This window comes from Canis lupus, chromosome 7 (assembly GCF_048164855.1).
Source record: "Canis lupus baileyi chromosome 7, mCanLup2.hap1, whole genome shotgun sequence".
Classification (NCBI taxonomy): domain Eukaryota; kingdom Metazoa; phylum Chordata; class Mammalia; order Carnivora; family Canidae; genus Canis; species Canis lupus.
The window spans coordinates 24,925,433-24,935,977 of record NC_132844.1 but is presented as its reverse complement, the minus strand read 5'-3'; the positions used below and the strand labels follow the sequence as shown (position 1 = coordinate 24,935,977).

Genomic DNA, 10,545 nt, shown 5'->3' with positions numbered 1-10,545 from the left:
CCAACTAATTACTCTGCCAAACTCGGGTCTTTTATCTCAATGTCTCACCATTTTTTTTAAAAAAAAGGTATTTTGTAGGAAAACATTCTTTTTGAAATATGAGACTAGCTATTGTCAGCGCAAAGTAAACATAAGAAATAGTGTTTGGAATGACTCATCGTTACGTTTTGTAGTCTCAAGACCTTTATCTGGATAAATTGGTAAGCAAGGGAATAAATTAGTGGTGGGAGCAGAACACAAATTATAAAACTAAATGCATTAAGCCAAGAAAATTCATAAGGAAATAGGAACCAGGTAAGAATATATGTCCTTCCAAAAGCAAGCTTCCTGTAGTATTCTTGATTGCCAGCCACTTTCAGATGCCTGTTTCCCTCTTTGTGATTGATAAACCTGCTAATAGAAGAGATGAATAGTTACTGATTATGAAAAAGATACCTTTATAAATAATGCTTATTCCTATGCATTTCCTTTTGAAGACGTCTGAAAAATCAATGATGCTATCCTAAAGAGTCTAAAGAGTACATATTGTTCACCTAAAATCTTATCATATGGGAAGGAGCTTGATCATTGAAGGAGTGGGTGAATTTCTGAATAAAAAGAAACCATTTGAAATACAAGCCTTGCTTGAATAAAGGCTGGGTAGAGAAGTCAGAGAATAAGGCAGAAAAAAATAAAACTAAGGTACTTAGGATTCCTACTCTAGCTGCAACTGTACAGTAAATCCATGGGGCCAAAAAGAGGAGAGAAGTGAGAAACTGACATGTGTCTGAACCTCAGAAACACTTTTTAGGACGAAGGATACATAGCTTTCTACAAATTCAGTATGAGTCAAGTGCGTAGGGTGTCTCTATGTGTTGCCCATAGCACTGATTTTGTGCTATAAGTTGCGACAAGTGCATGGTACATTCAAAAGTTAAGCTTCCATAGTAGAAGGGGACATATGATAAGAGGGGCTATAAAAAAAATGTTACCAACTTGATTAAGAGAAGAAATATGGTGGAGAAATTTTGTAACTTCAACACTGCTTTTAAGTCTTAAAATTATGAGCTATGTTTTAGAGACTAGTTTTATACCAATTTTAATCTCCTGAACTTGATAACTGTACCACGGTTATGTAAAAAAAGTCTTGTGCTTAGAAAATCTATACTATTTAGGGGGCAAAAAGGGTACAATTTTTAAAATTAACTCCCAAGTGGTTCAAGATAAACATATATAAAGCGAATGTGCCGAAATGTGTAAGCCACGAATGAATCTGAGTAAAGAACATATGAAAGTTATTTGCATGGTTCTTATAATTGTTCTGTAATTGAAAATTATTTCTTAAAAATTTCAACAACTAAAAATGACAACCTCAAAAAAGTATTCTGCATCTAAAAAACTAAAAAGTCAGGATTGGTGTGGTGGGCTAAATCATGTAAGGTCTATAGATTCTGTGGTTGGGACAGTTGTTCCTCCCTCTTCCTCCCACCTAACCCACATCCCAGCCTCGCTCCACAGAGTGTGGAAGGCTTCTTAACATTTCTGATAAAACAACTCTAATGATGAAGGTATATGCTATGAGAAAATTTGATACAAAGAACACAACAGCTGATGCTCTGTCCCTGATGGGAGCAGAAAACATTCAATTTTTTTTCTCTGAACACACATCTCAGCGGTAAAACATAGACCCCCACTTTTCCACCGGCTACCGTGAAAACCAGATGGCATCTCTCGGATAGAATACTCATGACTACAAAGGTGGCATATGGGTCAGTGCCAAGATGATCACTTACACGGCATCTGCAGATGGTGGTCCACCACATCCTGAGGCAGGAATAATGAGAACAACATCCACTTCATCATCATCTGAATATCCAAACAAACACCAGGGGAAAGTTAATGAAAACAGCACTGGGGCATGTCCCGAGGGGGATGAGGGGGGTCGCTGGCTCACCTGAGATGAAATGAGATCTGCAGCAAAACATATGCAAAATATTGAGTTTGGCTTTTAATTGAGAATCAAGGATGATGGATCTAAAAAGAGTGTTATAAACTATAAAGCACTATACAAAAGGAAGAAATTACTTCTGTTCATGAAGCTTAATAATGAAAACAAATATGTCCTCAAATATTGCAGAAGTGAGTAGAACTTCTCCAAAAATAGTAATAGAAGGCTTTTGTCAAGACAGATAGGATTCATTTAATGTAATCTCAGAAGCTGAAATAGCAGTTTCCATAAATATAAAAGTAATGCAAAATGATAAAAAGAAAATGTTATTAAACTAAGCTTGATCATTATAGCTGATTATCTTTAGTTCTGAGCCACAACATGATAAACTAACTAGGTGACTACCGGGACTATAATAAATGATGCAATTATATATCCTCCAACTTGCCTGAAATTGCACACCTAAATACATCTTGATTTCCAGTGCTGTTTATTCGTAACTTCTTATTATCCACAAGCAATTAACTTAATTGGGGAGAAAGAATAAAGGGATTATTGGATGGGTAGATGGATGGGTAGAAGGATAAATGGCTAGACGAAGGTATGGATAAAAGGATGGATGAGCTGAAGGATAAGTGGGTGCTACAATGGATGAATGGAAGGATAGAAGATGGACAGATGAAAGGATGAAAAGATGGATGGACAGTATGATAAGTGCTGTGAAGAAAGGGCATATTGCAATTGAATAAAGGCACAGGTTTGTGAGAAATCTGGTTGAGACATTCGATTCACCATTAATTAAAAGTTGTATTTAACTAAGACAGTCTTTGGCTGAATGGAACTGAACTTACGTACCAGCTGAAAGGCTAAACCACTTCTGTTTCTCAGGGAGTTATGTACTACTGTGGTGTCTTCCACAGCTTCATGATGGTTTAAGGATATATTATATTCATAATCATGAAGCTCTCTTAAGCTTTTGTCCTATGGAAACAAATACATTACTATCAGCTAAGTCAAGTCAATATGATTATTCCTTGTAATATCCCAAAAGGATATTCAAATTATTAAATGCATATATTGCTTTTAATGTCTGGCCCTCCTTTTCCCATTGAGACTGAATCTGTGGCTGTTTTTTTTTTCCAGCTCTTCCCACCTCACCTTGACAGGATCTCCTCCTTCTTCTTTAAAGATTTTATTTATTTATTTGAGAGAAAGTGCATGAGCAGCGGGGAGGAGCAGAGGGAGAGGGAGAAACAGACACCTCACCGAGCAAGAAGCCTGATGCAGGAATTGACCCTGGGATCATGACCTGAGCCTGAGCCAAAGACAAAGGCTTTTTTTTTTTTTTTTTTTTTTAAGACAGAGGCTTAACCAACTGAGCCACCCAGGCATCCGGCAGGACCTCCTTCTTAAGGTACTTGCTACATAAAATGTTCTGAGAGTCCTCTGTTTTCTCCCTGGGTTTTAAGAATTTCTAGCTGTTTTTCTTTTTTGTTTATATGGTTTTAGGTATAGTTAACATTTGTATCAGTTAACTTAAAATTTATTCTTTGAAGTTTAATTTCTTTCCAATGTCAGCCCCCCCTCCACCAACCCCTACCCCACACACTACTTTCTATTCCGAGACTCAGCCTACAGATTTCCACTACTTAAATCTGCCTTTTACTGGCATGATGAAAAGAGCACAGGATTAAGGGTTTGGAGATTTGAGTTAAATGCATTAGTAAAGATTTACTTCTTATAACTTACCTGTCAGATGTAGATAACATCAGTTATTTCATAGAGCTATTGTGATAAATAAGATTAAGTATTTTCAAATTCTATGAAAAGAATTATGCTAATTTAAGGCATTGGCATTTAAAATGTAATTATTATCTGCTTGTATTCCTTTCCCCTGCCTTTGCCCATTTTGTTGGAGGCAATTGAGCAAACTTCAAAAGGGTAACACAGTGCCTAACATATCATAGACTCTCAATAAGTATGAACTTCCCTTCTCCTTCATTAATAAACATTTAAAGTGTCAACTTTATAATAAACAGAGATTAATGGAGTTGGTTGTACTAATTCCCTTAAGCTATCCCCTGGCTGCAATTTTTTTTCCTCCTGGCAGGTGGGTCTAGTGTTTGATGATTGCCAAACAGGATACTTGCTAGCATAGAGAGCACTTTAGTGTAAATATCATGAAAGTGTCTCTTCCTTATAGCTTAGCTTTGTGCCAGAGTGTTTCACTGGATTCCAGCTCCCTTTGTCTAGTCCACAAACTGCACAACCAGAGGCATCCCTGTTACTACCTTGGGGCTGAGAGATTAGAAGCTTCTACCATTTAACTATCACTAAAACATTATTCAAACTGAAAATATTGGCTTAGCTATTTCTAATCATACAGATTTTTCACAGACTTTTCTCTACATCTGTTGACTTAAAACCATGAAATATATATATTTAACAAGCTTGTTTGTCCCACCATAGAACTATGTCTTTTAAAATATTTCTTTTATCATTTTATGTTGTTATGGACATCAAAATGGTGCCTATCTTAGCTGAGAGATTAACAAGTGTGCTTTTCACTTTAGTGTTCTTTCAAAAAGCAAAAATATCTCCTCTATTAAAATAACAGAAGAATTTGTGGTGAAGCAATATTACATGAAGATCTTTAATTTACAAACTTCTCAAACTAATGTGTCTGTTTGGCCTGTGCTAGGGAAAGGGGTTTCCTATCCTGGAAATTTGGGGGAGGAAGCAAACATCCTAAACCCTTTATTTCCTCTGGCCCCTCCCCTACATGATCTGGAGTTTCTTGGATATAAGAGAGACATTCCCTAATGGCTATATCTCCTATGGAAGAAGAAGGGTCCCCATAGGAGCCCTAGGAGTGGCTGCGATTTTGCTATGATGCTACTTTTCTCAAGAATTTATTTTCAAAGACTCACCACAACCCAGGCAAAAGTATAGGTTGAATAGAGAAGAGATAAGGATTCTTAGTATGACATGTGCTGGGTGAAGGCAGGTAGGTATACGGATATTCCACGTAGCCATATTTCCTTCTGATCATGCCCTGGGGACATGAAGAGGACACAGCCACTACCAGAAATTCCACAGTTCTTTCTCCTACGTTCCAAAGAGCAGCAAAAGCATAAATGATCTCCAACTTGTAGTTTATGCTATATGGAGACACTAGAAAATGGCTAGGGTCCTGGACCAAACTGCAAAAGCCTGACATTTTAGTTACTTTTGGGTAGTCTTTACAGGGTGTGCTAGAGACAACCACCATTTATAGCATTGTTCTGTGGAAAAATATGCCAGACATTTCAAAAACTAATTTGCAAGTAGATTTTAGAACATAGCACTAGAGCAAATTGAGATTTACTTTTTAAAATAATCCACATTCAGGATGGAATTAAATAAACACTTGAGTACAATTATAAACTTATTTGCTATTTCTTACACATCGTATCTGTCAAACTTGTTTAAGACTTACGTTTAATTAAAAATGCAAACTTCTGGTTCTCAGCACCTCCCCTCTAGTTATTACTGGATATTTGCATAGATAATTTAGGATATTTTTAGCTCACAGTGCCCTTTGACAGATCTGAAGTTTTTACAATAAGCAGGTGAACTGGTGACTACTGTTAATCTTGTTTTTTAAGTGAGGATACTGAGGCTTGGCAAGCTTGGCTTGCTCAAAGTTTTATAAGCACTGAGTGAATAGAACTGGAACCCAGCCCCAGGTCTAATGGCAAATCCCATGCAGGCTCTTTCTACAACATCTCACTGTATTGCACAAATCTTCTGATGATGAGAGAGTGAGAACAATCAAATGATGCTGTTTGTGTAAAAGAAAGTCCTTGATCACTTTTTCCAACCCGAAAACTGTTAGCAGGTTGCTTCATTAACTAGCTGGAAGCCTTCCCCTTTTCTTATAATCAATGATTGGCTTGCTCTTGTACCACATCCTTAGCAATCAGCAGCTTGCCTTTGATGCAGAGCTTGGGCATTTTCTGAAAGCAGAAGTATATTTTCAATAATGAACTCCTCAAAACAGCATTTAAACCAAAAACTTAGGATTTTTAAACAGAGGCTTAAAGCCACTTACTTCTCTTTGAGCAATATCCACATCCTTCTCTGGTTACCACTACGCAAAGAAAATGGAAGCCTTTGCCTCTAGCAAATGACTCAGAGGTCACCCACAGACAGATCCCAGTGTGGAAAAACCAGCTGAAACAAGACAGACTAAAGTAAATGGATCAGTAGGTACAATGAGTCTCATTAGTATGATTTTGTTTTGGTCCTGAACCTAGTGCTTATGAATAATCAACCTATCTTATTCTTAAAAATACTCAAGAAAGGAGGCTCTATAAACAATTGTAATATCCTATTTCATTATTTAATAGATGCTATCATCAACAAATTCTTCTTTACTACATTTATTTCTCTACAAATAAAGCTGTATTACTCATTCTTTTTATGTGAGAATCCTTCTTTTAAGAAAAGACTTTATATTCCTTTGTCATGTAAGAACCTTTTATTCTCTATCTCCACAGACCTTTGTCTAGCATAGAGTAGGCACTCAATAATTGTTGATTGAATGAATGTTAATAGTATTTATTAATACAGTATAATATAGATAAATTAATTATAATTATAATATGGATATATAAATATAAATATAATGTGGATAATATTATAAATGTTAATTTATCCATATTATACTATGAGTACATCCTATCAGAGATATCAGAGTCAAATGAACAATAAGAAAGTTATTGTTACAGAAGCTTCTATGGAGTGGTGACAATGACAGCCAATGAATGTGAGAGACATTGCAAAGGCAGAATGACTTGACAATTGAATCTAGGAAGCAAAGAGGGAGAAATCTAAGATATCAATCTTTTTGAGCCTGGATGACTGGGAAGACAGTGATACTGATAGTAGAGTTAGGGAACATAAGAAGCCGGTTTTGTAATGGGAAGATAATTATATCTCAAACCCCTTATGCTCAAGGTACCAGTGGGAAATCCAGGCAGAGTCTAGCAGGCTGATGTGACAACTTGGGAAAGAACTCAGAGTAAGGCCAGGATGCAGGCCTGTCTTCACTGAGGTGTCTGACATCCTGAAATCATGTGGGATACCATGTGAAAGAGTGTGGTGAGAAATGGTGATGCTGAGGGAGCAAAAGGAGAATGGGGAACCAAAGAAGGAGCACGCTGGCAGGCAGGAGGAGAAACAGCAGAGTGAAGGACCACAGAAACCAGGGGAGACACACTGGTTGGTGCTAGTCAGCAGTGGCCAAGATGGATATGAGTAAGAAAAAGTGACTGGGAAAGAGGCCCCAGTAGCCTTCTACAGAGCTGTCTCTAGAGATAATGGAAGCCAAGGCAGAAAACATGGAATCCAGGGTGAGGAAGTATAAAGGGAACATAGAGACTCTGCTCTCAAAGAATTCAGATTCTGGGAAGATCAAGGCTTTCAAAAGTATTATCCCAGGAACTTCAGTCAGATTCATCATTCTAAAGGTTTGCTTCTTTAGTTCTGCGGTAACTATTACTACTTCCTCTTTTTAATTTTTTAAAAGTCTTCTCTTAAAACTTCTCTAAATTTCCCTCTTTTCCATTCTGTTTCCAGACAATGGCTATGCTTCCCATTCCTTCCCCATAGTATTCTGAAGTTACTTTCTTCCTCCCCTGCTTCACAGTCAAGACATTCTTCTGTCCCCATTATTCCCCCTCTTAAATATTGTACCCCCAATCCATGATTTTCTCCTGCTCCAGACTACTTCCTATGAAAATCTGCCCACCTCTTCAGGGACAGATTCCACTCACAACTACACTCCAACCTCCATCTGGGTTTAGTTTGCATATTAAAATCCAATTCTCAATATTAGTAATTTAGCCTAGAAGCTCAAGAAAATGGAAAACTTCATTTTTGACCTTTGTAATAATTGTATGTCCTTTCTAGACCTTACAGAACCACCATACTACTTTCTGGAATACAGCTTAGGCAAACACAACCTCACAAATGCATCAGTGACATCCATATTTTCTGAATCATCTGACTTTATTTCTGTAAGAATTGTTTATAGAAAAAAAGGCTACATGGTAGGATCATCCAGTTTTTAGTGTAATTTTTATCTATTCTTTAGCAAAGAAAATAGACTAGTAGAATTACTATTTGAGTAAACAGTAATTTACAGGCAGTATTGAACTTTGTAGGATAGAATTTTTCCTTCTTTAAAGACAAAGGCATAAACTATATATCACAGGACTAGAAAGTTTGGGGTCAAATTTCTATAATTATAGGAGTTAGTACTTTAACTTTCTCTTCTCTAAAAAAAATAATATTTGAATTTTGTTTTTAAATAATAGCTTCATTTGCTATTTTCTCTTTTCTAAGTACTCATGATTTTTCTTCAGTTTTCAATAGATTTTAGGCCAAGGGATGGGTAAGGATGGTTAGACATAAACAACCTTGAGATAATAAAAGGACACTGTAGATAGTGAGTACAGTATATTAAGAAACATAAAGAATGGTTAGATTGTATCTGTATTATGTAAATTCGGATGTATTCTGTAAATTTTGTCTCTGGGGACAATTTCACAAAAGCACCCTCTTCGTACTTTAGATTAACACTTAACAATTGTAAGTTGATTTTTTTCCCCTTGTAAATGTCTCAAAAATCTTCCTTACTTTCACATCCCTGGAGATAGAAAACTGTTTCATTAAAAAATCAGCTGCAAAATTTATTCCAGGCTAATTATGGCTGCAAGACTTTCTGAAGACTACCTTGCAAGATAACCCTTGCAGCCAGGGTTATCAACGGTTCATAGTTTACTTTTAGCATAAGCTAATGAATTTGAAATAAACCTGGCCCAAAGATGTTAGGAGACAAAGCTCCATTATTACCCAGCTCTAAGCTATCATTTATTCACTGAGAAAAAAAATTTCAAGAAGAGGCTTGCCAACAAACCAGATGTCACCATCAGTAGACAATTATGTTCCACAGTTTGGCACCTGGGGCCCACAGTCATCATCCAAGGAAGAGGAGAAATAAAAAGTAGAACATTCTGGTGAACTACAGAATAAAAGATTCCAAAATGGCTCAAAGGAAAAATGGAGACTGAACGATTGCTCCCTTCCTTCTCAACGGAGATCTTGGGACCCAAACCTGCTCATAATCTACTTGTTGAGGATGTCATAATTGTGACAGATATCCCTGAGTCTTTAAAAGCACTTAGATACAGAGGCTGTCACTGAAGCTAGTATATCAGCATTTTGTACACCAGAAAATTTGCCATCTCATCTAGAAGACATCTTTCTGTGGGGTAGACTATCAATAGAATCTAAGAGGTTTCCTTCTCTGATAAATTCTTTAAAAATGAAGAGGGAAGCATCTTGATTTGGAACTGGTTTCAGTGAAGCACTGACCAAAAAATATGGATGGCATTGCATAAAATACCTTTTTAAAAGCTTGTCTCAGGGCACCCGGGTGGCTCAGTAGTTGAGCATCTGCCTTTAGCCTGGGTTGTGATCCAGAGGTTCTGGGATTGAGTCCCACATCAGGCTCCCCTCAGGGATCCTGCTTCTCCCTCTGCCTATGTCTCTGCCTCTCTCATGAATAAATAAATAATCTTTAAAAAAAAAAAAGCCTGTCTCATCCCATAATTAATATCTGATTAAGAAGCCAGAGATTTACACTGAGAATTTCATCAAGGCCTCTCATAGGTTCAACTGAGAAGAAAATGAGCTTTCTCGCTTGATTGTGTTTTCCAATGTAGAAGAGACACTTTATGATCCTCTAATGGCTCCAGATAAATGCCTAGATGACCTAATCTATCTTTTTTTACTTTTCTGTAATCTAAGAAGTAAATGAATAAATGAAAGTTGAAAGAATTCATTTTCTTTAAATTTTCATAAACACTACTTGATATATGTTTATATTTTTATCAGTTTATCCTTACATGGAAATTGACTAGCTGCTCATATTCAGAAAAAAAGGAAGGGTTGACATTAGATTAATTGGTCACGTCTGTGAGCAAACAGAACAAACATAATCCTAGTCAAGGGGAAACTACCTTTTCTACTTTTCCCAGCCTCTGTAAGTCACCAAATTCTGAAGAGCATAAAATAAAGTATAATTTAATTTAAAGATTATGCTTATCATGCCCATCACATTCCATAATCAAAAACAGATTTGTATAAAATCAAGGAAATATTTGTGTTAGTTTTGAATAGTTCTTAGTGTTTCATGTAGATAAAGTTAACTGGATCACTTAAATTAGTCAATGAATCCACAGATCATTCTTTTCCACAAACAGACGTTACCATATTTCTTAAAATATTCTACATTTTGGGTAAGGGGCAAGATTTTTCTCTCTATATGATGTATATAATGCCAAGTGTCTAGTTAATTAATATAATCATTTTATATAAATACATATTATATAATTAACCCAAATAATATAATTAATTATACATTAATATAAGTCTAAAAGTTGTGTTTTCAGACTGTATCTTTCAGGCTTCCAATGACCATGTGTGTTATTTCATGATAAGGTAATATATTAGTTTTCTGCTGGAAATGACATGCTTTTAATGCAGCAGTTTTCATGTTTCTATTTGTG

At 36.2% G+C, this 10,545-nt stretch overlaps 1 long non-coding RNA gene across 1 annotated transcript; it reads right to left on the bottom strand.

Moving 5' to 3' along the window:
- Positions 1-212: 212 nt before the first annotated feature.
- On the bottom strand, positions 213-6,146 carry LOC140636252 (uncharacterized). The gene is made up of 5 exons (XR_012033552.1): positions 6,021-6,146; positions 5,406-5,925; positions 2,783-2,908; positions 1,773-1,845; positions 213-393 (listed from the first exon to the last, which is right to left on the bottom strand). It is a non-coding gene; the product is annotated as an uncharacterized lncRNA (long non-coding RNA).
- Between the last annotated feature and the right edge of the window lie 4,399 nt (positions 6,147-10,545).